The sequence below is a fragment of the Protopterus annectens genome, chromosome 10.part0, assembly GCF_019279795.1.
Source record: "Protopterus annectens isolate FY-2018-M chromosome 10.part0, PAN1.0, whole genome shotgun sequence".
Lineage (NCBI taxonomy): Eukaryota > Metazoa > Chordata > Ceratodontiformes > Protopteridae > Protopterus > Protopterus annectens.
Window position 1 is genome coordinate 129,208,362 of NC_056744.1, and position 24,184 is coordinate 129,232,545.

Consider the following 24,184-nt stretch of genomic DNA (forward strand, 5'->3'; position numbering starts at 1 on the left):
TTGCATCTAAGGTAACTAACAATGACTTCATAATTTCTTATTTCTTAGACTTTATAAATATTTTTATACAACCTATCGTTCTATAACTATCACTAACCAGTTGTTTAATATGATTAGAAAAACTCAAAGCTGGACCTACCCATATACCCAGGTCCTTGAATCTAAAGTTTCAATCTCTGTGTGCTGTATTGAATATTCACCTTTCAGTTTATGTTTTTCAAATCTCATATGCTTAGTTTTTGATGTATTTATCATCATATTATTCTCCTGTGCCCACATGTTCAATTCAGTCAAGTTTTTTTGCAAACATGCCTTATCTGTGACACATGTAATCAATTTACCTAATTTCAGGTAATCTGAATATAGACTGTAGAACACTTCAAATGAAAAAGTTATGTCTGAAAGATACAGTCTAAACAAATAAGGATCTAGGACATAGCTCTGTCGGACACCTTGATTGTAACCAAGAATGTCACCTGTTCAATTGTTGCATGATACTTGCCATGTCCCATCTGTAAGCCATGCAGCTATCCATCTTATCAAGAGTGCAGTGTACCTAGTTCTAATTTATCGATCAGTGTTTTATGTATGACCTTGTCAAATGCTGAAGTTAAATCTATGTAAATTACATCACTACACAATTTTTCATTCATAGCTGTTATTATATTGTTATAGAACATCATGTTACAGGTGGTAATAGAGCTATTTTCAACATATGCATTCTGAAATATGGTTTGAAATCCCAGCCTATCCAATTCTGACAATAACTTATCCAATATTGCCTTCTCTATTATTTTTCCACATGAAAGTTGATTTAAGGGTCTGTATGAGTCTGGGTCTGTCCTACTCCCCTTTCCCTTAAAGACAGGTTTAATAAGCACATGTCTCTAATCATGAGGAATCTCCCCATGTTTATACAACCTAATGGTATCTCCCTTTTTTAATTTCTCCAAATTGTTTTTTTTTTCTAATACTATGATGGGAATGGACCCCATTCCTAACTCAAAGTGTGATTGAAGTTCATGAAATTAGTATTGTTTCAGTCTTTGATGTCATCCAAAAGTGCTCTTTCAACACCCTCAGTGTGGCCAGTAGTGACTCTTTCTGCAATTTGTATGGGTTTACATGTATTGCTAACATATCTAAATATGATTGCAAATTCTTTTTTATAAGACCCGTTGCTCCTACTACTATTGGAACTGTCTGGGTATCTTTCTTCCACATTGCTCTTGTTTCTGCCTGCAAATCCTGATACTTTGTGACTTTGTATCTCTTTGTACGCAAGACACTGTAGTCACTGGGTGTGGTGATTTCAATGATCAATGCTACTTTTGTATTCTTTTCATGGAACACTATAGCTGGTTTTCTAGCCTCTATCTTTTGAACTGCTGGTAATGGTTGATCCCATGTGATATAAACTTCATCATTTTCTATGATGCTTTGTGGTTCATGTTTCCAGTGTTTTTCAGTGACTTCAATACCATAATGTTTGCACAATCCCCAGTGCAACAGTCTTGCCACATTATTATGCCTTTCTGTATACAGTCCTTCTGCCATTAGTAAGTTACAACTAACAACGAGGTGCGAATATTTCCACTTTGGTTTTACAAAACCTACATTTGTCTGTTTCTCCCACATGTTCAATGGACTTTGTAAACCAATGTGTACGTAGCACATTATCTTGGGCCACTAATATTAACCTTTCATCTCTTGGTTTGAATTTGCCTCTGCTTAACCATTCCTGTGTTCATTCATGCTCAACATGAGGTTCTTCCAGAAGTTTTCTATACTTGCAACTATATTTATGCATTTTCCACATTTCTTCCCTTCTGATCTAGTCTTTAACCTTATATTCTTTCTTTTGTTTTTTGGCACATTCAGTTGCTGCCTGATTTTTATTTACTTCTAGTTTGATTTCCATTCCTGCTTGACGATATGCTTCTGCTAGATTAAGCAGAGAAGTCATCTTAGATTTATTCTCCTCATTTTTGAAACTTTCATTAAGTTTGGGTTTTGTGAGGTCAGCAGATATGTGTGCTGTCCCAGGATTGCAGGTCTATAAAATCAATTTCAAGGAGGTCCATTCCTCCTTCTGAATGGGGAATATATAATCTTAGTATGCACTGATTTTTATAAATCATTTGGTGAGCATGAAGCATCCTTCCTGTTTTCCTATCTAATCTATCCAACACATTTTGGGGCCAGTGAATCACTCCAAAATTGTAAGTTAGGACAGGAAGAGCAAATTAGTTTCTAGCTTGGATTTTGTTCGTAGATGTCAATGCTGTTTTCAGGATTAATTTAAGTCTTCTAAAGTATTCCTTACTAAGTTTTATTTGCATTTGTTCATGTTTTATTGTTGATCCTTATATTTATACACTCCCTCTTGCACAAGTTCTTTTCTATCACATTCTTGTCCCAAAGTGATATTTTCTTGGTGCTGTAGTTTTCCTGCTTTAAAGGTTGCTTTTGCATGTTTGTCAAGACCAAATGACATTCTTATATCATCTGAAAAAGTTTTGACAACTTGCAGTTTTACTTTCAGTTCCTCATCCGATGAACTATACAGTTTTAAATCATTGACAAAGAGAAGGTGAGACGGCGTTACACTTTGTTGTTTTCTAGAAACTAAATTGTAGCCATGGCCTAAATTGTGAAGTAGACAGCCTAATGGGCTAAGGGCAAGGCAGAATAGCATTAGTGACAGTGAGTCACCCTGGAATATTCCCCTTTGAATTTTTGTCCCTGGAATAATAATTTGTCCTTTATTATGGCTTAATTGCAAAGTGGTATGCCATTGTTTCATTGTCACTGTACTGTACTTGATCAGTGTAGGATGTACCTCATACATTTCTTAGCACTCTTTTATCCATGAATGTGGGATACTATCAAATGCTTTTTTATAGTCAATCCATGCCATACTTAGATTCTTCCTCTTTTTACAGTTTTCCACTATGACTTTAACAACAAATGATCCTTTATTCCATATGACTTTCTTTTATTGCCGTTTTGTTCTACTGCGATAATTGAGTTTTCTTCTAAATGACTATAAACCTTGGTGGCATCAATTCCTGTGTATAGTTTATACGTCGTCAGAAGGGAAGTTATTGGTCTCTAATTTTTAGGGTAGCTTGCAGGTTCACTCTTAAGTATGAGCATTGTTTTTGCTGTTGTTAGCAAGGATGATGTCTGTTCAGGGTGTGCATATAAATAGTTCTTACTCATGGCTAAATCTTCATGCAAAGATGTTAATACTTTTTACCAAAAGTTAGGTACTGCATCTGGGCCTGGGGTTTCGCATGTAGTGACTTTTCTTAACTTTGTTTCAGTCTCTCTGGCTGTTACTTCTCCCAATTCATATCCTCTACCTTTAAACTTCTTATTCTTTCTTTTACTTCTCCTATTTATTTAGCATCTTTGTTATGTTCCACAGGTTCTTCATAGATACTTCTCCAAAACGTATCTATTTCTTCTTTTTTTTGTCAGTCTTTCAATTCCTTTTACCTTGTTTCTTCTTTTGTTTGGCAGTCTTTCAATTCCTTTTACCTTGTTTCCCAATTCTCTATAAAACTTTTTTGGGTCATCAATAAATTGCTTATTTTGTACTTTTCCTTTATATTTATCTACATATCTTCTAAGGTTTTCCGCCTGTGCTGACATTTTTAGTTTGTTATTTGTGATAGTGCATGATTGATTCTGGTCTGTTCTAATACTGTGCATTGCTTTTATCATGTCTATCTTTCTTAGTATTTTTATTGATCTGTTTCCTCTTCTATATTCTTCTAAGAGTGATACTTCTTGTCTTAATTACTTTATAGTTTTCTCTGTTCGATACTTCCATGATGGTATTCAATTTCTCCCCTTCCTTTCCGTCACTACCCTGTGTTCTTGTGGTAGAACTTCATCAGTTATTAATTTAGCTGCGCAGTAATATATACTGTTTACTTCTGTTATAACACATGGATCTCTATGGACATTCCTAATTACTGTGTTTGTTTTATTAAACTTCTGACTTTTTGGGATTTTATTGATCTTCTGCAGTCTTTTTCATTCATTGATCTTAATATGTCCATCTATGTCTCTTAAATCAAGCAACTGCTCTCTTAGCTCATTTTCTAATAAACTGAGGGCACATTTTTTGTTTTCCATTTGCTGCAGGCATTCTCTTCAATTTCATCCTGTGCCATCTATTGCTCTGTCATATGGGAAATCACTGGCCGATCACTCCTCAACATTGACTGCATCAGAGTTTCCACAGTTTCCTGTTCCTTCCCTTGCTATCCAGCTTCAAGTGAACATTTATACTGGTTTCCCATGGAAGGCTACAAAATATCTTCATATGGCACCTGACCAATTGCTTTCTGTTCCACTGGTCTCCCCTTAATTTGGATGTCAATTACTCTATCTATCCTGTTGTGGTGCTTTCTGAATTGGATTTTCTACATCGAATCCTTCACTTTGCAGGTACCCCACAACCTCAGTTTCTATTTCTTTAACTTATCCATTACTAATCTCCTTTTCTGCTTTTCCTCTTTGTCTTCTTATTATTTGTATTGTAAAGTTTTCCATGTCTGGATTCTTTTGTCTGTATTTCTCTTCAAATATCTTTGGTGCTGCTCTTTTTCTATTAGCTTTGCTTTCTCCGTTGTATAAATATTACACCATATTAAATCTCTTTTTCTTTCCCATGTCCATATTTCTTCTTCAGATGTCACCCGATCTTCTTGTTTCTCCTTACTTTGGGAACTCGCTCCATCATACTGTGATGTAACCTGTGTTAGACCTTTTACACCAAATCCTTCACTTCACAGACACTCCATAAGTTCAACTTCCAGTTCTTTAAATTCAACTTTTCTAATCTTCTTTTCTGCATTCCCTCTTTATGATATTATTTTTTATTGTGACATTTTCCATATCTGGAAACCTTTGTCTGTATTGCTACTGTAAGTTCTTGCTGAAGTGTTCTCAGGTCATTATTATTAATTCTGTCTCCTCCCATTGCTTTATTTACCTGATTTTGTATGTCTAGACCCTGATGTTAAATATTTTTTTTTTATTTTTACATTCAAACAATTTCTTCTCTTTCAAAACTTTCCACATTCCATCTGCAGTTTTCCACTGAACACATCACTCCAGTTAATTTTTTGACTGTTTTGCTTCCATATAATCTGTAGTTAATCTATGCATTGGTTTAGATTTCAGTTTGGCAGAATTAACTAGCAACAAATTAACCTTTATAACCCCATGATCACTGCACATCAACAGTGGGAAAACTTGACGATGTAACTGTAATTTCTTTAGGAACACAATATCTAGTACATTCCATTTCCTGTTTTTTTTTTTTTTTTTACAATCCGAAGCAATTATTGTTCCAGAACATGTGCACTGAATAATTTTCTTACTAATGTTGTTGAATCAATATTATTCCAGTCTGTTTCTGATAAATTTAATTCTCCAGCTAATATTATTCTTTCCTTTTGCGTTTCATGCAAGAAATGTATGAATTCCTTCCTCTAGATCATCAGTACTTGGCTTTGGTGGTCTATACACTCCAACAATTGTTATATGTTCTAGGGTTGTCTTTATAGTCGCAGTTACACAGTCTATAATATTGGAGTTATCACTGAACATGTAATAATCACAGGTCTCATAAGTATCTTTCAAAATATCTGCTCTATCAATTGTTACAAAGGAAGGATTTTCATCAGTATTAGTGTTATCAATCTCACTGTTTTCATTGCGTATTACATTTGCAAGCATACAATTCTTATCCAGCTGACTTTGTACATCCACAGGTTGAGCCATGTAGTTGACATCTGTCTTTCTCTTCTTTGTTCTTACAGAAATGTTCTTCAATCCTTCCATGTTCAATTTTGATTTTTTCCTTTTCACCTGCTCCTTCCCTCTTTTTTCTACCTTCTCTTTTGGAAAAAAATATGCCTTTTTCTGCAGACTGAAGGTTTTCTGATGTAAAAATGTTATCATTCCCTGCACTCTGTGTGTTACATAACAAAGCCGTGTCCTTTATAGTACGTATTCTCTTCACTTTACAGACATTTATCAGTTTCTTTTTCTTCCTTGTTATTTACTGTAAACGTCTTCCTTTCTTTATTTTTTTTGTTTCCTTCTAAACACTCTGAATCCTCAGATTGCTGTATACTTGCATCCAGAATTCCAAAGTTGTCAGGGGCATTTTCTTGTTTCATAGAGGTTGAATGTTTTTTACAGACAGTAGACACACAATTTCCTAAATGTGTTCTATTTGCTCTTTGCCTAACATTGTTTATCTCACCAGTCCAGTCATTAATATTTGTAACAGTTCTCCAAGTCTTGCCAATTGCACAAGTGCTATCATCATCAGTAAGTCTAGATTTACTACTAATAATGTTAAGCAAATCATCTGAATTTTGACATGAGGAACACAGATCACCAGTGTTATCAGGTGTTACCTTTAAATATACATAACATTTATTACACTGTACAAGATATTTGTGCTTTAGCAAATCATTAATAGCATACCCATTTAAGGAATCCATATTCAGCTGCAAACTAATAAAAAATTATAAAAGAACACAACAATCAAAATCAGTAACCACAGAATTCAAAGAGAACTTAAATCAAATTCTATGAGAATAATCACACTAGCAATATGGAACCAAATACTGAAGTCAGTGCAGTAAAGTTCTTTTTCTGACTGTACAAGCTCTGAAAGTCAGACAAAAGCTGTAATTCCTTTATGTCACAAACATCAGCTTCTGCTCACTATCGCTTGCAGTCACATTTCTTTTTAACAGTAAATATCACTAAATCACAAACCAAAATATGATTGTTTAGATAAGCTCTGCATTGTACTCTCTGCAGTCTGTGTGAATTTATAGTTGACTAAGCCCCTTGGGATGGCTATGGCTTGCCTGTCTAAAACCTATCCCTTTCTAATAATCAACCGTGAAAATTAAAGGTAAAACAAAATATAAATCAAAGTAAATCTTTGTGTCTACAAACTATCCCTTCCTTCCTACAAACAATGAAAAACAGAGGTAAAAATAAAATATAAATTCAAATAAAACTTTTCTTACCAGTCATCTCCACAGCAAATCACAAACCAACATAAGATAATTTAGATAAAAATCAAAAATGTTCTGTAAAATTTGGGAGAGTTGGGAGATATAGATCATTCACAGGTTCTCTTGTTTTGGATAATTAAAAGTTCATGTGACCAGAATTGTTAAACCACACATCCATTGGTGTCCAAAGGTTTAAGTAAGCAACCCATTCCTGTTGTGCCATAAGTACCTGGTCCTTGGTGCATATGGTCCTCAATAACTTACTTTCCATATGGAAAGAGATAGCTGCTGGATAGGTACACAATGATAAGTTTGCCACTAATACTGTTTCAGGTGTTATAATGAGACTCTCTTCTCTGTGAAATATGTCTGTACTTTCCCTAGACCTGGTGAATTTGGTTCAAGTGAACCATCCTGTGATCCTGAATATCTCCTTTACCCATACTGATATATAGGTATCTATCTATGTATCTATCTCTCTCCTTAGCCAGGCAGGTAGCTGTTTAGTGTCTATGCATTATCTATATTTTGTCATCCTCTTAGCTACAACACTGATTATCTTTGCTTGTACCAATTCACTTGTTTATGCCTTTTTATGAGAGATGTGAGATCTTACTAAATATGTTAGAAGAACATAGCTGTATGAGGACACTATTCTCTGATGGAAAAGCATCAACATAGAAGATGTCATATGAGCAGGTGGGGAAAACAATTGTAATGCTGTGGTAGGAGAAATGTAACTGGAGTACAGCATGTGATGGTGTCATGTGTATCACTGCACATGATGTCAGACTCCCTGCCCAAGTGCCTAATGATTGGCAGCTTGATAGTAGCCATTGGAAGTCAGAACTATGACTGCAAGCATAAACATAAACACAGCCCTCAAAGAAGGTCAGCTCCCTGCCCAGCTCTTCTAAAGTCTGTACTACTAATCAGACACTTGACATCTTGGTCAATCAATATTTCAGCACTTCATACCATGCTGATATTTTTTCATGTGCTGTTCCAATTTTTACTTGCTATATACACATGCTGAATCTAGGCTCACAATATTTCTGAATCATAATATGTGTTTCATTGCCCATTAGCATATTTAGTATCTGAATTCCCCTATCATCACAAAAGAACAATTATTAAAAATACTCCTCTATAAAAAAAAAGAATCTTCTAGGGGACCTGATAACAAATCAGGCTGTCTGCTGAACAGCACTAAACATGCATTAGTGGATCCACCCCTAAAACTGTTTAACTTGAGCTTATCCACCAGCTTTGTCACAGCAGCTGCAGTGTCACTTCACTAGGTGGCTCCACCATGAGCCCTGAGAATTACAGACTCATCAGTGTAATGAGCCTTATCTGCAAGGTCAGGGAATGGAATCGTAATAGACATGATAAACCATAAAAAATGTTATAAGACCAGACCCTCAACAATTTGACTTTAAGGATAGATCCTCTCTAATAAATATGGTGAATATTTTGAGGGGTAACTGGAGCTGTGGACAGTGGTCAAACTGTCCTTACAGCATATCTTTTCCTTGGCATTATCAACAAGCTAAATGCACCCCATATTGAGCCTTATGTAGTTTGTTGGGTAGCAGATTGGATGAGGAGCAGAACCTTTACCACAAGGACAGTGGGTGAGTCCTCAGAGACCAAGAAGGTAACCATTGGCATACCACAGGGATCCATGCAAGGTCCTCTGATATGCAACATAGATTCATAGTTAAGTACTAGCAAGCTGCCCATGCAGGCCATTTTAAGGTTAGCCAATTTCTTTTTTTTGTGTTTGAAATAACCTGTGCCATTTGATTATAGATTGGCCTTGCCCGTCCCATGGTCAATAATTATATATTACCCCTAATGAGAATAACTGGGGTCATACCAAATGTAATTTGAAGGGACGCATACATGGGATAAAGCATTTAGAAGCTGAATTTGTCCATTAGTAGTACAGGGGACAGTTATGGGCTAAATTTTCTGTTTTCCATCCATAGATCTAAGTTGTGCTTGAATATGGACAGAGATGACCTTTGTTTTATATGCATGGGCAGTCTGTTCCATTGCAGCAGTATCCTCTTTGAGATATATCTGTCTCTCCAAAGCAGTCTGTTAATGTTACAGAAGAGATTTAGATCCCCAGACCGAGTATTTTTGATGCCATTTGACTTCCTGATGTGTAGTAAATCCAAAAATAATGGGTGGGAGGATACTTTGTATGCCAGACACAGGTCACCTCTAGCAGTCTGTAGTAGGATATGGAGTATAGTGACAGGACTGTGAGGTGGTCTTTGCAGGACATGCTGTTTAGGCCTTGTGTCATTTTAGTAAGGTATATCAGTGGGCATTCCATTTGTTGCATACACCTGGCTAGATACATGCCAAAGGAAACGTTATAGTCAATGACTGACCTAATAAGGGCTGTACAAAGGAGGACAATGACATATTTAAATCGATCCACAATACCTTTGTTTATACGCTGTGCAATATAGAATGACTTTCTTACAACAATGGACACATGTTGGCAAACATTGGGTCAGTGTCCACATAAATTCCCAAATCCCAAACAACTGGGTCAGCTTTTAGGGATGTATTGTCAATGTGCTAGTTCCCTGGGTAAATGATTTTCCAAAGGAGGCAATAATGCATTTTTGACATTTAGTTTTAGTCCATGATTTTGGCACCATTTATTTATTTGGGACAAACTTTCTTGCAGCATGGCTAAGTAATTTGGGGATTCCATGACATGTACAAGCTTAGTCAGCCAGAAACCTTTGGTATTGGCTTTTACTTCAGAAAAGTAAATGCCAAACATACATTTCTCTGATCTCCAAATCAAAAACTTGGAACTCTGATTAAACAAATTTGCAGATCATTGTAAATGGATGTTTTACTCACATCCCTTTCTGATATCTAGAGGCTACAAAACAAACTTACACATATTAATAGCTGGTGTTCTGAAAATGGGCTAAAACTAAATGCTAAAAAATGCAATATTGTTGCATTTGGCAAACAAAACCTTTATCCAGCTTATAGTATAGAAAACCCCACACATCCGCATGAAGATGCTATTTGATGCCTTGGAATATGTTTAGACGTCACTATCATTTGATCACTATATTGCAACAGTGGTCAGGAAATCCTTTTATCTGACACATCTGATCAGAGCAGGTATTTCCTCTAGATCAAAAGAAGTCCTTACCCTCTCTAGATTCTGCACTTATGAAGCCCATCATTGAATACAATGCCCCTTTTAGGATGTATCTTACTAAACCTAGTATGCAGTTGATGAGACTCCAGAGGTTTCTGACAAAGAAGACCACAGGCCCTATCAAGAGTGAAAGGTATCCTTAGCCATCCATTCAGTATCCTATGAACTTCTTAGAGGTGATCTATGCCTTGCTTTCCCGGCATACTTCTCAATTGTCCATATTTTCACAGAATGCCCAGATTTTTTGCCTCATATTTTTGGTCTATTCCACATTAAATGTGTGGTTTTCTGCCAAATCATTGAAAGTGAGCATAAGAACCAGATATCTTAACCTGCTTCAGCAGATAAACAAATCATGGTGGAATGACAGATTTGTCACATATTATACCATGACCCCTCCCAAAACGTGCACGCTGATTGGCCAGCGTGCACATTGTAAATCGAGTTATACTAATGGAAAAAGGTCCGGTCGCCCGGACTTTTTTCCGTTAGTATAACTCTATTTTTAAAACACTGTCTCGCTATGTTAAATGGGTTTAACATAGCGAGACAGCTTTAAAATAAGCAACGGAGATCTCCATTGCTTATTTTAAAGCTGTCTCGCTATGCTAAACCCATTTAACATAGCGAGACAGGTTTTAAAAAAAAGCAACGGAGAAAGCAAGATCTCCGTTGCTTTTTTTTTACTGTTTCGCTATGTTAAATGGGTTTAACATAGTGAGACAGTTTTAAAATAAGCAACGGACATCTCCGTTGCTTATTTTAAAACTGTCTGGCTATGTTAAACCCATTTAACATAGCAATAAACAGTAAAAAAAAAGCAACGGAGATCTTGCTTTCTCCATTGCTTTTGCCCACAGTTCTGATGTACTGCGCGCCTGCGCAGTACATCAGAACTGCCGCGGATGCCAGACATCTGTGGAAGGGCAGTAAACAGGCATTATACTATGCCATTATTTAAGAAAAGTAATAGTTTCTTTTCTTAAATAATGTCATATAATAGCAATAACCACTTCTGGGTGTGGGTAATGCTGTATTTACCCACGGTTGGCTTTGTTTGGTCCTCGGGCTTGGCACGGGACCAAACCACGCCAACCATGGGTAAATCCAGCATTACCCACACCCAGGCGTGGGTTATTGCTATAATGACTAACGCTTCTCTGGAACAATGTCCCACTCCAAATCAAGCAATGTGATACAATATCTTCTCTTAAGAAAGAATTAGAGAATTAATGGGTACTCGTAAACTCACCCATTATATGGCTGGAATGTTGCTCTTTGAAAAAGGAGGGAAGGACGTAGAGTGGATGTTAGTAAGGTATAAATGGCCATGCCCCTTTTGCCTTCTACATTCTACACCTCTAGGATTCTGTGATAGCATGAACTTTGTAAAATCTGTAGTGAATGGACTGCATTTTTATTTTTATTTATTTTTATTTTTATTTTACATTTGTTGGCCGGGCTAGTGTAGCTGGATATATGTCCATTTTCAGTAGAGACCCGGGGAGAAAAGCTCCACACATTTCAAATAAAGTTCACATCTACAGAAGTACATATTTAGAATGCAAATACATTCTCTGTAAAGAAAACAGAAATTTTAAGAGGTCACAAATTTATAAAGTATATATAAAAAAAAAAACTACAACATATTTGACTAGACTTAGTACAATTACTAATGAAGTTACAATTAAATGTTGAGAAAGAATAATAGCTAAAAAAAGTGCAGTTGAGTAATACATCTAGTCGTAATATATGCCACTTTTTTGAGAATACAGTAATAAGTAAGACTATGATGGAGAGGTAGAATAGTAGTTGTTAAGATGAAATTATTTCAGAGATGAGAAGGTAAGGTTGAATCAAGTAATAAGAGTAAGTTGGTTAGTCGGGTTTAGTACAGGGGCACATCCAATGTGTTTTCAGGAAGAGCTTAAGTTTATTTTTAAACAGAGTAATAGAGGGAAGTGTGGAAAGTTCAGAGGGAAGTAGGTTCCAGGTTTTTCCAACAGTATTAGAGAAGAGAGAGTCTCCAGCTCTATTGTTTGATTTATTGATATATACAAGAAGTTTTTGTGAAGATCTTAGGGACTTCAGGTTATAATAGGGGTGAATAAGGTTAGATAGGATGGGTGTTTTGGCAGATTGATAAAGTATTTTATAGGCGATGGCCAGTTGATTTTTTGCTGCTGCTGCTGTAAATTCCCCACCTAGATGCTTTAGATTAAAACAGTGGTGTGTTCTGAATGGGTTACTTGTGGCAAACCAGGCTATGCTATTGCAGGAGTTTTCTAGTTTCTTAGGTTATTTTTTGACAGATTGGTAAATATGGGTGAGGCATAAAGAAGGGTAGAGATTAGATGGGTGTGGGCAATAGTTATTCTAGTTGCAGGAGTGAGGAAGGGTTTGATCCTATAAAGAGAGCCTATTTTTTTATTAGTAGTTTTCAAAATGTTGTTGATATGGGCGTCAAAGTTAAGGTTGTTGTCTATGGTAATACCTAGCAGTTTGGTAGTAAGATCTTGGGATATGAGTGCACCATTACTGGATGTTACAGTGAAGTCTATTGGAGGAGATTTACTGGTAGGTGTAAAAAGGAGAAGTTTAGTTTTTTTAGGGTTTAATAGGAGACATCATTTTGTAAACCATAGTTCTACAGAATTAAATATGTCTTGAGAAAGGGAGTGAAGTTCTGATACAGATGTGGCTGAGCACATAAGTGTAAAGTCATCAGCGTATTGTATACATGTAGCTTGGGTAACTACTTGGTGAAGATCATTGATGAATATAGAAAACAGGAGAGGGCCCAGTATGGACCCTTGAGGGACACTAATATTAACAGGTAGATGGGTAGAAAGAACGGTGTTCCAGGGCACAGCTTGATGTCTGTTATTTAAGTAGGAATGGAACCATTTTATAGCTAGTGGGTCAAGAGACAGAGATTTGAGAATGTTTATGAGTATAGTGTGATTTACCATGTTGAAAGCCTTGGACAGGTCTATGAAAATCGCAGAGGAAAGCATGTTAAGGTTACGGTTTTTGTTGATGGTGCCCATAAAGGAAAGGAGGGCAGTAGTAGTGCTATGGTAAGGTCTGAACCCATGTTGGGAGTTGAAAAGCAGGTTATTATGGAGAAGGTGGTGGATACATCTTTCCATGATCTTAGATGAAGGAGAAAGTAGGGCTATGGGACAATAGTTGGAGAGTTCAGTGGGGTTTCCACCCTTATGAAGGGGAATAATATGAGACACTTTCCAAAGTTTGGTGATATATCCTTCAGTGATGGTTCTATTGATGAGAATGGAGATATGGTAAGCAATGGATTTGGCTGCTAACTGTAAGTATTCTGTGGGTAGTAGGTCAGCAGAAGGAGTGCATTGTTTCAGTTTTTGGATAAGGGTGAGAATAAATGCTGTTGGGACAGATTGGAACAGAAATGGAGGTGGTGGGTTAGAGTCAGAATTAGATATAGTTACGTTTTGAGGAGAGAGCTGACTGGCAAGAGTTTGAATTGCTTTGGTGATAAAGATATTAAAGGCATTAGCAATTTGTTTAGGATTGTCCTTGTCAGTACCTTGAGGGTTAAGTGTGATAGATTGACCAGGATGTAATAATTGATTAATACTTGACCATAACTTTTGTGGTTTATTATGGTGGGTCTGCTGAGATTGTAGGTAATATTTTTTTTTATCGGACAGTATAGCTTTTTTTGTTTCATTTCTCAGCTGTTTGTAGTTTTGGAGGTCAACATGGTTTTTAGTTAAGCATGATTTATTCCAGTATTTATTTCTGAGATTAATGTTTTGCTTGGTTCCTTAGTAAGCCACGGAGCAGATTTAGTTCTTATCCTGATAGAGCGGGTAGGAGCATGGTGGTTGAGTATGTCTAGGAAATTAGCATTAAAGTAATCAACAGCTTCATCTAGAGAAAGGTGTTTTAGGGAGGACCAATTACATGCTATAAGTTCACTTAGGAATAGATCCAAGTTGAAGTTTTTCTTGGTTCTAATTGCCCTAAATATGGGTTGAATGGGTGGATTGGTTTTGAGCCTGATAATGTAGGTTAGTGAGTGGTCACTTACATCGTCAGGGAGGGTTCCAGAGTCATAAGTCTGGGGTTGATTATTAATGAGTATCCAATCTAAGGTGCTTTTTTCTTATTAGTCTTGTTTATTCTAGTAGGGGAGGTAATAGTTTGGGTAAACCAATAGAGATTAATATGGCTAGTGAGGTAGTTGTTATTGCAACATTTCCAATCAATGTTAAAATCACCTAGGATTATGGTTTCTTGGGGAAGGTTTTGAGATAACCAACAAAGGATGTTTTCAATGGTAGTAATGTTATTACCTGGAGGAACATAGATGCAGATAATATAGATAGATTTGACTGGGTTTAGCTGAAGCTTGGTAATAAGTATCCCAGCATTAGGGTCTTGAGGAGGTTTTTGGTTAAAGATGGTTATTTGAAAATCAGATTTGAATAGAACAGCTACTCCACCACCTTTCTTGGCTACATGGGCAAGATATAAGATGTTGTTACCTGGTGGTATAATTTCATTGTCTTTAGTTACCGGTTTTAACCAAGTTTCTGTTAGACAAATAATAACAAATGAGTAGAGTTCCAAGAGAGCATGGAGTTGTGTTATTTTATTATTAATGCTACGTGTGTTGAGGTGAGCTATTAAGAGTGAGTTGGGAGGTTTTTTTAAGTATGTGAATGGCAGAGGGGTTTGGTTTGATGAGTTGAGTGGTGGTGGAGGTGTTTGGACCGGGGTTTGGGTGAATATCTCCATCCTTTAGGGAGAGGAGTAGTGTTAGATATCTAGTATTAGTATATTTACTGAGAAGATATGGATATCTTCTGGTATTAGGCAAGTTATATCTAATGTGTGCTGTCCTATGGTATTTAGGTAGTAGATAGCTGGGTGTGGATGTAATGTTGAAATGGTCAGTGTGAGAGGCTAGTGAAGAAGAGGTAGATTGTTTAGTAGGGTATAGAAAGTTTGCATATACTGGGTGTTCATAGGAGGTTAGCAGGTATGCTAGAGTTAAAGGAGGTAGAAGTGTGAGTATGAGTAACCTCTGTAAGTGGACTATGGTGGAGGGTTTATTCATTGACATGGTAGATATAAATTATAACTATAGGTACAGAGGTAAAGTTGGTGTGGCCAGGAAAGGTAAAAGGGAGAGGTGGGAGAGATAGAAAGTGGTGGGAAAATAGAGAAGATCATTTAATGGAAATGTTATTGTGATAGGTGGAACGGAGAAGGGGTGTGGTTTGATAGGTATAAGGGCAGGACCTCTGTGGGTGTGTGGGAATTGGAGGTAGGGTAGGGGAGTTATAGCAAGTAAAAAATCAGATCCCAGAGACAATCAGAAAGCTACAGATTGTAGAGGAGCTCCAGGTATTTCCATGTGAGTGGGGAGTACTATTACAATAGTTAGTTAACAGGAGATAGTTGAGAGGGAAAAGGGAATATAGCTAACAGAGGGGGCAGTAATAGAAAAGAGGAGAAAAATGAAGAGAAAATAATAAGTAATGAGGGATATAATACTAGAGAAGAGAATAAGTGATATTAAGAAGCCAAGTTTTGGGTGCCACCTGGTGGACAACGGCTTGATTACAGCTAGTTGGCAAAGTAGAAATAAAGAAGAAAAAGCAAGTCAATTAATAGAACCAAGGAGAGAAGGGTTAATAGTTAGGGTGAGAGCTGGAACTGGCTGCTGGGAACCTGGCTCAGGAGGGAGACTTAAAACATACATTACTTGTTTTTATGTCATAAAGAACAATTCTGTACACAGTTTTGTCAGGGGGTCAAATGCACTTTCTTTACTCCTTTGTAGGGAGGGACTTAGAGCACAGGACAAAGGTTTCTTAGGGATGCAGATGAGATGGTGGGACTTATTTGATGGGAGTCCTTATTGACCAGGCAGGTAGGTTCTCAAATTCTTAATGCAGGGAGGAGGTTGAGAAATTGCAATGACCCGCTGGGACCAGGGACATGCAGCAGCCAGGGCAGGATGCGGGATACTTGTTTCTGTTACTTCCAATATTTTTTGGAAGAATGTGGTTTAGTAGCAAAGTGGTTTTACTGTACCTAAATTATCCCACAGATCAGTTTGTATTAATTCTTTTAGCCACTTTTATTTTTTATTTTCACAATTCAAAAAAAAAAAAGCAAACACAACCTGTTTTGCTTTCCTTTATTGGTCACTGGTATGTCAATATATTGGTATTCAGTTATACTCTAAATGTTGAATTTTGTTTTTAATGAAGCGTTCCTCCCTGGGCTCTCTTCAGCTCATTCAGACTATTGCAGTAATTAAATGCAAAAAGAAAGAAAGAAAGAACATTTGTCCCCTATAATTATTCTCAAATGTCCAGATTTTGGAGGGATGCTCCTAATTCTTTTCTCAAACTTTGGTTCCATTATCCACAAAATTGAAAATTATTTTGAGAAGCTTTATGTTAATAGTACCAGTACTTAAAATTGTCTCAAATATTGGGTTCTTGGCCAAATTATTTTTTACTTTATCAGGAACTTGGGTTAAAAATTAAGAAAGGTGTTCCTATGAACTGGTTTTATTACTGCAGGGACTATAGAATGCTGAAATGTGTGTGTGTGCGTGTGTGTGTGTGTGTGTGTGTGTGTGTGTGTGTGTGTGTGTGTGTGTGTGTGTTATTTTTTTGCTATCCTAGCTTTCAGCTATTATATACCAGGTCCGTCTTGACTGCAGAGGTGAAGAGAAATATGGCGGTCTTTTCAGTCTTCCTCTTCTAGGCACTTAGATACTTGCAGCATTTCCTGCTACCTGTTAATATAAGTATAAATCCTTGTGACTTTGTCGAAAATGAGGAAAAAGTTAATCTTGCAAAGTGGCTGCACCTTTAAACTAAGATGGAATATGGGAAGAAGATACTTTAAAGACGCAGAAGTGGGGCAGAAATACCCAAGCAGTAGAAAGGAGAAAAAATGGCACACAAATAGGGACAGCTGGAGCTACAGGGCTTCAGGGCTGTGGCCTATTCATTTTTTTTTTTTTTGCTGAAGTAATACATTTTTGGCAAGGTTAACTGTTTTATCAATTTTTTTTCCAACCATGTTAATTGCTTTGCGACTCATACTGTGAGTAGTGGCTGAACATGTGTTATGCTGCAATCCATATTTAACACACAAAAAAGCACATGAATATCAGGTGAGAGACTGTCTCAAATACAAGGATCCCCAAAGTGGAATGTAGAAAGCCACGACTGCTTTTTTCCTCCTCTATCTTTCAGTACATACACATAATGGCACCACTGTTATTGGTTCCATTTGGGCTGCAAGGATTAGCAGACATAAAAAAGGAAAGATTATGGGCTGGTTGACTTTGATCTTGTCTGACTGGGTTATCATGCTGAACTAACAAATCACAAGAAGCAACATAGCTTGCTGAAACATATTTGCACTAATCAAATATCCATCTAACAACCAGATCTAGCACGACTGACTTTAGTAGCCAGCTCAAACTGCTTGGTACCACTTGGTACCAGTAGAAAGGGAAACATGAAGTGGTTGCACAAATGTATTTCTGGGAAATGTGATGGGATTGTCCTGAACATGAAGCATGCAGAGAGGATGAGAGATCAGATTTTAAGTCTCAAATACAACTTGGATCTGTTAAAGCTCTTCTTTAAGGGCATGGCTGTGGAGTTATGCAATGGATTACCACAATGAGTGGTAATGACAGAAGTTTTGGAGGCATTCAGGAGGACACGAGACAGATGGAAAAGAAGAGAAATGAAAACATAAAGGAGATGAGGCACATTAGACAGATTAGATGGTATTATTGTTTTAGTTTTCCATCTAGCAAGTGTAATTCTGGGGTCCCTGTTGAAATGTCAAGACTCACAATAGCAAGCCACAGAATCACAAAAAAGACTCAGAAAACACAGGAGAGCCATAACCATTAAACATTGCTTTTCTCTTTTAAAATAGTTTTTCTTATTTCTGTAAGGGGGCAAGCCCCTCTGTAACCCCCAATTTAGTAAGCCTCCCACTGCCCAAACCTATATACCAACTCTGAGAACTAGACCTCGGAGAAAAGGGAATATTCTATGGATCACAATCCTGGATTTCTTATATGCAAGTACACATTTTTGTCATTCAGTCTTGATATCCCAGGACTCAGATTAATGAGTTTCAGAATTTCAAATGATTACCATAATTAGGATCTTTTGATCTGGGACCAATTAACTCAAGCCTTGCACTCAGTTTCCCAGGGGCTGTTAGCAGTTCCAATTGTTACCTCAAGTCCTCTGTTTTTTAGTTGCATGTTTATTGATGATGTGCCACTGGAATCTGCTCTTTGGCTGTCACAGGAAATCACTAATTGCTCCCTATTGAAATGTCAGCATTTCAAATGCCATTTGCTGACATGCTGAAAAAAAAAAGATGGAAAACACAGAGAAGAGTGAATCACAAAGATCATCATTCTCCTCAGGGGTCAAAGCCATTCTGCACTCCTCAAAAGGGATTATATATGTATATATATATATATATATATATATATATATATATATATATATATATATATATATATACCAACTCTGAGATAACCATACCTTGGAGAAAAAGGAATATTCCGAGAAATGGCATCTCAGACTTAGTATAAGTGTGTTCTGTCATCTATTCAGCATTAATATTTCGGGACACACTCCTGACATTACAAATTGTTGCTGTTGTTAAATCTTGCTGGTTTAAGCACTCCCTAAATACATAGTCATTGTAATCAGCCTATGGCTAGTGAGTGTACCATTTGCCATCTTGGTTAGCTGACAATACTTTAGTTTACTCTCAATAAATTTCATATCTTTCCTCTTTGTCTATGTGTTTTACTCTGTTATTGTATTTTTGTGTCTATTTATTGTTTTTATTTGAATAATTATGTGGTTACTCTTATTTCTGTGTGGCGGTCGGATACAGGAGTTATAAAAAAGTTGAACCTAAAGTTGAAGTTAATCACGTGGACACAGTACATCTATGGGATGCAGATAGAAGCACTGGCATGCAACAATGGCTTTTCTTCTATCATCAGAAGACAGAATGGGTTACAAATTACTATGTTTTACCTCGAAGTGGCATCTGTAAATGTTCAGATCTTCTGAATGGAATGCTGTAGGCTGTAGTAATAGTAATAATGTAGGGTACACTGATGTAGGCAATGCACGGACTATTGTAAGAAGCTGTGTTTGGAATACTGGGGGAGTATTATATAGAGTATTGTAGATATACTCTGTAGGGTATTGCAGAAAGTATTCCAGAACATTGTAAGGGTTATGGTAAGAAGCACTGTATGAAGCACTAAAAGGGGTAATATATGCAGAACTGAATGGGTACAGTTGGAAGTACTTTAGGAAGTTTTGTAAGGTGTACTATACAGAGTAATGTAATGGACAGTTATGAATACAGGGAGTGCTGTTTGCTTCCTAATTTTGCCTTTTGTCAAAGTACTTAAAGTGTTCAAGAAGGAAGATATGATTCATTTCACGTCTCTTGGAGCAAGAGAAAAAACAAACTGCATAGTTTCATAAGTTTGAAGATTAAGCTCAAGGCCTATAGGCCATCAAGGAATTTGATGCCTTAGATCCCATGTTGGAATTTTGTGGTCCCTTATAGTCATCCAGTTCCTTGACGAAGGTATGGATTGTTGTGCTGAGTTTAACTGAAAAAGGGATTTTATTCCATAGCTGTGGAAGACTTTGAGATATGAATTTCTTATGTGTAACCATATGACTGAAATTCATTTTTACCGAGACTGAGTGTCTCTTACATTCAGGTCACTAGGCAGTATTACAAGCAAGTAAGACAGTGATAAGAAGAGAGAAGAAAAATGATAAGAATCTTTCTACCTTCTGCAATTGCATTAAATGGCACGTGAGTGTATTTTCTGTAACTGGTTTAAAAAGAGGTATATAGAGGAAAGCAGTTGCTTTTAACATGCATCTCATCCATGTGGCGGGCAAGTGGGCATTTTCATATTCTTTGTGGATGATAGCAGCTATTTGCACATCAAGTGGAAGGTCATCACCAAGGAAGACTCCAGAGGTTTTTAATATTGTGTCAACCTTTAGCTGAAGCCCGTCAATAGTGTATAAATCTGGTGGGAGAGGTGCCATGGTTAGAGTGCTACTTTTTTGTCATTCCAAGCAAGGTCATTCCTCTTTTACCATTCATAAATGATGGTGTCAGCAAAGTTCAGAACAATGTTGCCAAGTTTGAAGTCATTTTCATACTTGATAAACTGCTCAGTGAAGTTTGTTTTGACATCTGAAAATAAGATGTCAAAAAAAAGGAGTAGCCTCGGGACAAGGCCTTGAGTGATTCAACTAGTTAAAGGGATGTTGACAATTGGATTAATCTTATTCATATCTGCTACATACAAACATGTAGCCAGTTGTGGGCCCAAGTTATTACAGCTTCATTTATCTTCAGAGCCTTGAGTTCATGAATGATTCTTTCATGGGTATAATATCAAGCACTTTAGCCAGATTGAGGTAAACTGCAACAGATAAATCTTCTTCCATGGTGGTGTTCTCACACTTTCAAGGTTTAAGCATACTTATTCATACAATGTCTGCATTTGAGAAAAATGTACTCAGTCAAGTTATAAATAAGGAGATTCCCTATGTCTGTCTGGATACATTTCATGAAAATTGACTCCAACACCTTACACTATAAGTTTGTGAGACTTATTGGATTGTAATTAATGAGGTTTACAGAAGGGCTTCCCTTGTGAATTGTGACCACAATAGGCTGCTTCCAAATATCAGACACATAGTCAGTCTGCAATGCAATGTTAAAAATGTGTGTACAGAGGTTTTATGGCATTTTATCATGTTGGAGATAAAGCCTGTGGAACGAGAGAGAGAATTATTAAAGAAGATTTGCAAGGGATATGCATGGGTTTAATAAATAAGTGAATGTAAAATAACCAGGGATATTGTTTTGGTCTATAGAACTGGTGTTTTTGTCCTTAAGTGAGGTATCTTCTGCTCACCTTGGTTATGTACAGTGTGGAGTGCAATAGTGAATCAGCCACATGAAATACATTGATACATTTATCCTATGCTTACTCACAAGGACATTGATGGCATCGTGTGCTTTGTTATTATTTTTCAGACTGGTACTGGACTGGAGTTCATAGGCAGCCTTGATTTTGCAAATTATTTCTGGAAGTTTTTTTTTTTCTTTTGACCAACTGTGCATGATTTTGTTTAGAGCTGAAGGTAATTTTTTATATTTAGAAAACTGTTGCACCTTTGGTGTTTATTTAGAAAACAACCTTTACTTTATATTGCAGTTTTACTACTATAAGTTTGTGTATGAATTCTCTTCCATATTCAGTTCTTCTGGGGATATGATTGATAATAGATATATCAAGGATTTTATAAAATAGTTTGAAGTTGCCTCTTTCTGTTATGATGGAATTATTTAGGGTCTAATCTCATTTTGTACTGAAAAGTGGGTTAATGGACCAGCTCATTAACCCGCTTAGCAAAGTAAATAAATGATAAATAAATAAGAGTCTGTTTTGTATTGAGTAAACACTTTTTCAGGTCTCTGAAAGTAACTATGTGCAAGCGGTTGGCATGAATTTCTGAATGGTATTACTGTGTCAAGACACGGTTTTACAACAGATGGTATTATAGTTAGGATTGAGCAAACTGAGGCTATGTTAGGATGATATCCAGTATATTATTTCCCCTGGTAGGGTTTTGACAACTTGCTCGAAGCAGTCTAATTTTATAAGGTCAGTCAAACATTGTGCAATTTGTTAGTGAAGGGTTAATTACTCTTGTCAATTGTGGGGAAACAGAGTTTTGCCAAAATTAATGTGTTTCATTACACTGTTACTTATTCATGTTTATATGGCTTTCATTGTATTCCTAGAGGCACGAAAACCCTTTATAAATATCAGCTCTGTCTGTCAAGTAAAATGGTTAGAGATCTGTCCAGTAATGCTTGCTGGCATTTAATTGTGTATTTAAGCCAGGAGACATAATTTGTAAGGTTGATTAAACCAAATCTGTCAGTATTGATAAGACTGTACAGCATCAGTAGGAGTAGTAGCTGAGCTTAGAATATCACAACAATTAGGAACATGATTTACCCTTTGGGTTACCAAACCAAAACAACATTTCTTTTTTTTCACAGTACGTTTAAGAGGTGTAGTGTAAAACCAATTTTTAATTCATACTCAGTCTCAGTGTGGACATTATTTAGTTATTGAGTCTCATGTTGATTTTCTAGCTATTACCATGTCATTAGCATACACAACCAATACAACCAATCAGGGTACTGAGGTCACATGGCCTGACGTTAATAAAGATACAGAAGAGTAGCGACCCAACAGCAGAGGCCTTAGGAACATTAAACGTGACTTTAATGTGGAGGAGAATGGCACTTGTTTTGACCATATGAACATAAAAGAAAATGTCCATAGCTCTGCATTATTGCTAATGCTCCTTCCTCACTTTGTAAATTCATTTTCTTTATGTCTCTCAAAACTATGTTTTATAAACAACTGGCTTATGCCAGCTATTGTATGATGTGCTACTACAGCAGCCAAAAACAACACAACCCGAATTTATTCTAAGTTGAGTTTGTTTACTCATATCAAAGTAAGCATTCACATCAGCTGATATTAAACAGTCATTTAATGTTATCAGCATTTGCCCATGTTTTCCAGTCCACATCTACAGCACTTAATTTTGGATAAAGTTTCTTAACGTTTCTTCAGTAGTCAGTGTATCTGTTATAAATCCAGACAGCAATTTTCTATTCCTATTAAACTTCTGATTGTCATGGTATCTTTTGGAACAAGAGCATTGTAGACAGCTCCTTCTATATTTTGATCTGATGAGGTACCTTGGTTTAAAACTAATATTAATCAGAAGAATTTAAGTTGTTTTTAGTCAGTTTACATTTTTTGTTCAGCATCATTCCAGTTTCTTTTAGTCTTCAAAATGATTTTTAAACTGCCTTCATAATCTCATTGTGTCTTTCAGAAAAAAATAATACTGACTTTTGCCCACCTGATATACCATGTGGCACCAATTGTATGCTATTTTGAAAAAATACAGCAGGTGAGACCACTCTGATTCAAATCTGTGTGATTTGTGACTATTTCTTTATTTCTACTTTTATGATGTAGTTCCATTTTAGGAACCTGCTTGAGAAACTGTTGCACATCTCATAATTAGAATTTATCCACAGTGGTTATTACAGTTCTCTCTCTGGAAACAGCTGAGCTTGCCTGATGCAATGCATGTTTGCATATATTTTTCTTTTTCAATTTTTGATTTGGGTTGTTTAATAACTAGAGAAACCTATGGTGTAAGTCCTGTAACTTTTTCTGTAATATTCTTTTAGTTTTTCAAATTCTTTTTCAGCTTTTGTTATTACATAGAATGGTACTCTTATATGAGCTTGACAATCCGTCTTCATATGTGTGTTTAATTGTACCTTTATTTGGGAATTCTTTAACTTCTCAGTGCAACACAGAATAGTAGCATACCCGTACTCTTTTTGCAATTTATCTGATATTATGTGATGTGGTGCTGCTGGTTAAAAAATGCAAAACATTTGTATTCATAAACACATTTGTACTTAGTTGTTGCATATAAATCTTTTTGAAATGGCTGTGGTTCTTCACTATTATATGGGAAATCTTTAGCTATAACAGTCTTTACCACTAGTTCTTATTCTAAATGTGAACATATACTGTAATTTAATGTTTGTTGTTAACCCAAGTCAATCGTCAATGAGATTGCCATGTTTTCGTTGATAATCATCTCAGGCAGTGACTTGGCTATAGCATTTAATGTTATGTGTACAGACATATTTGAAGCTTTGTTGATCTAGTTATGTCTTGAAG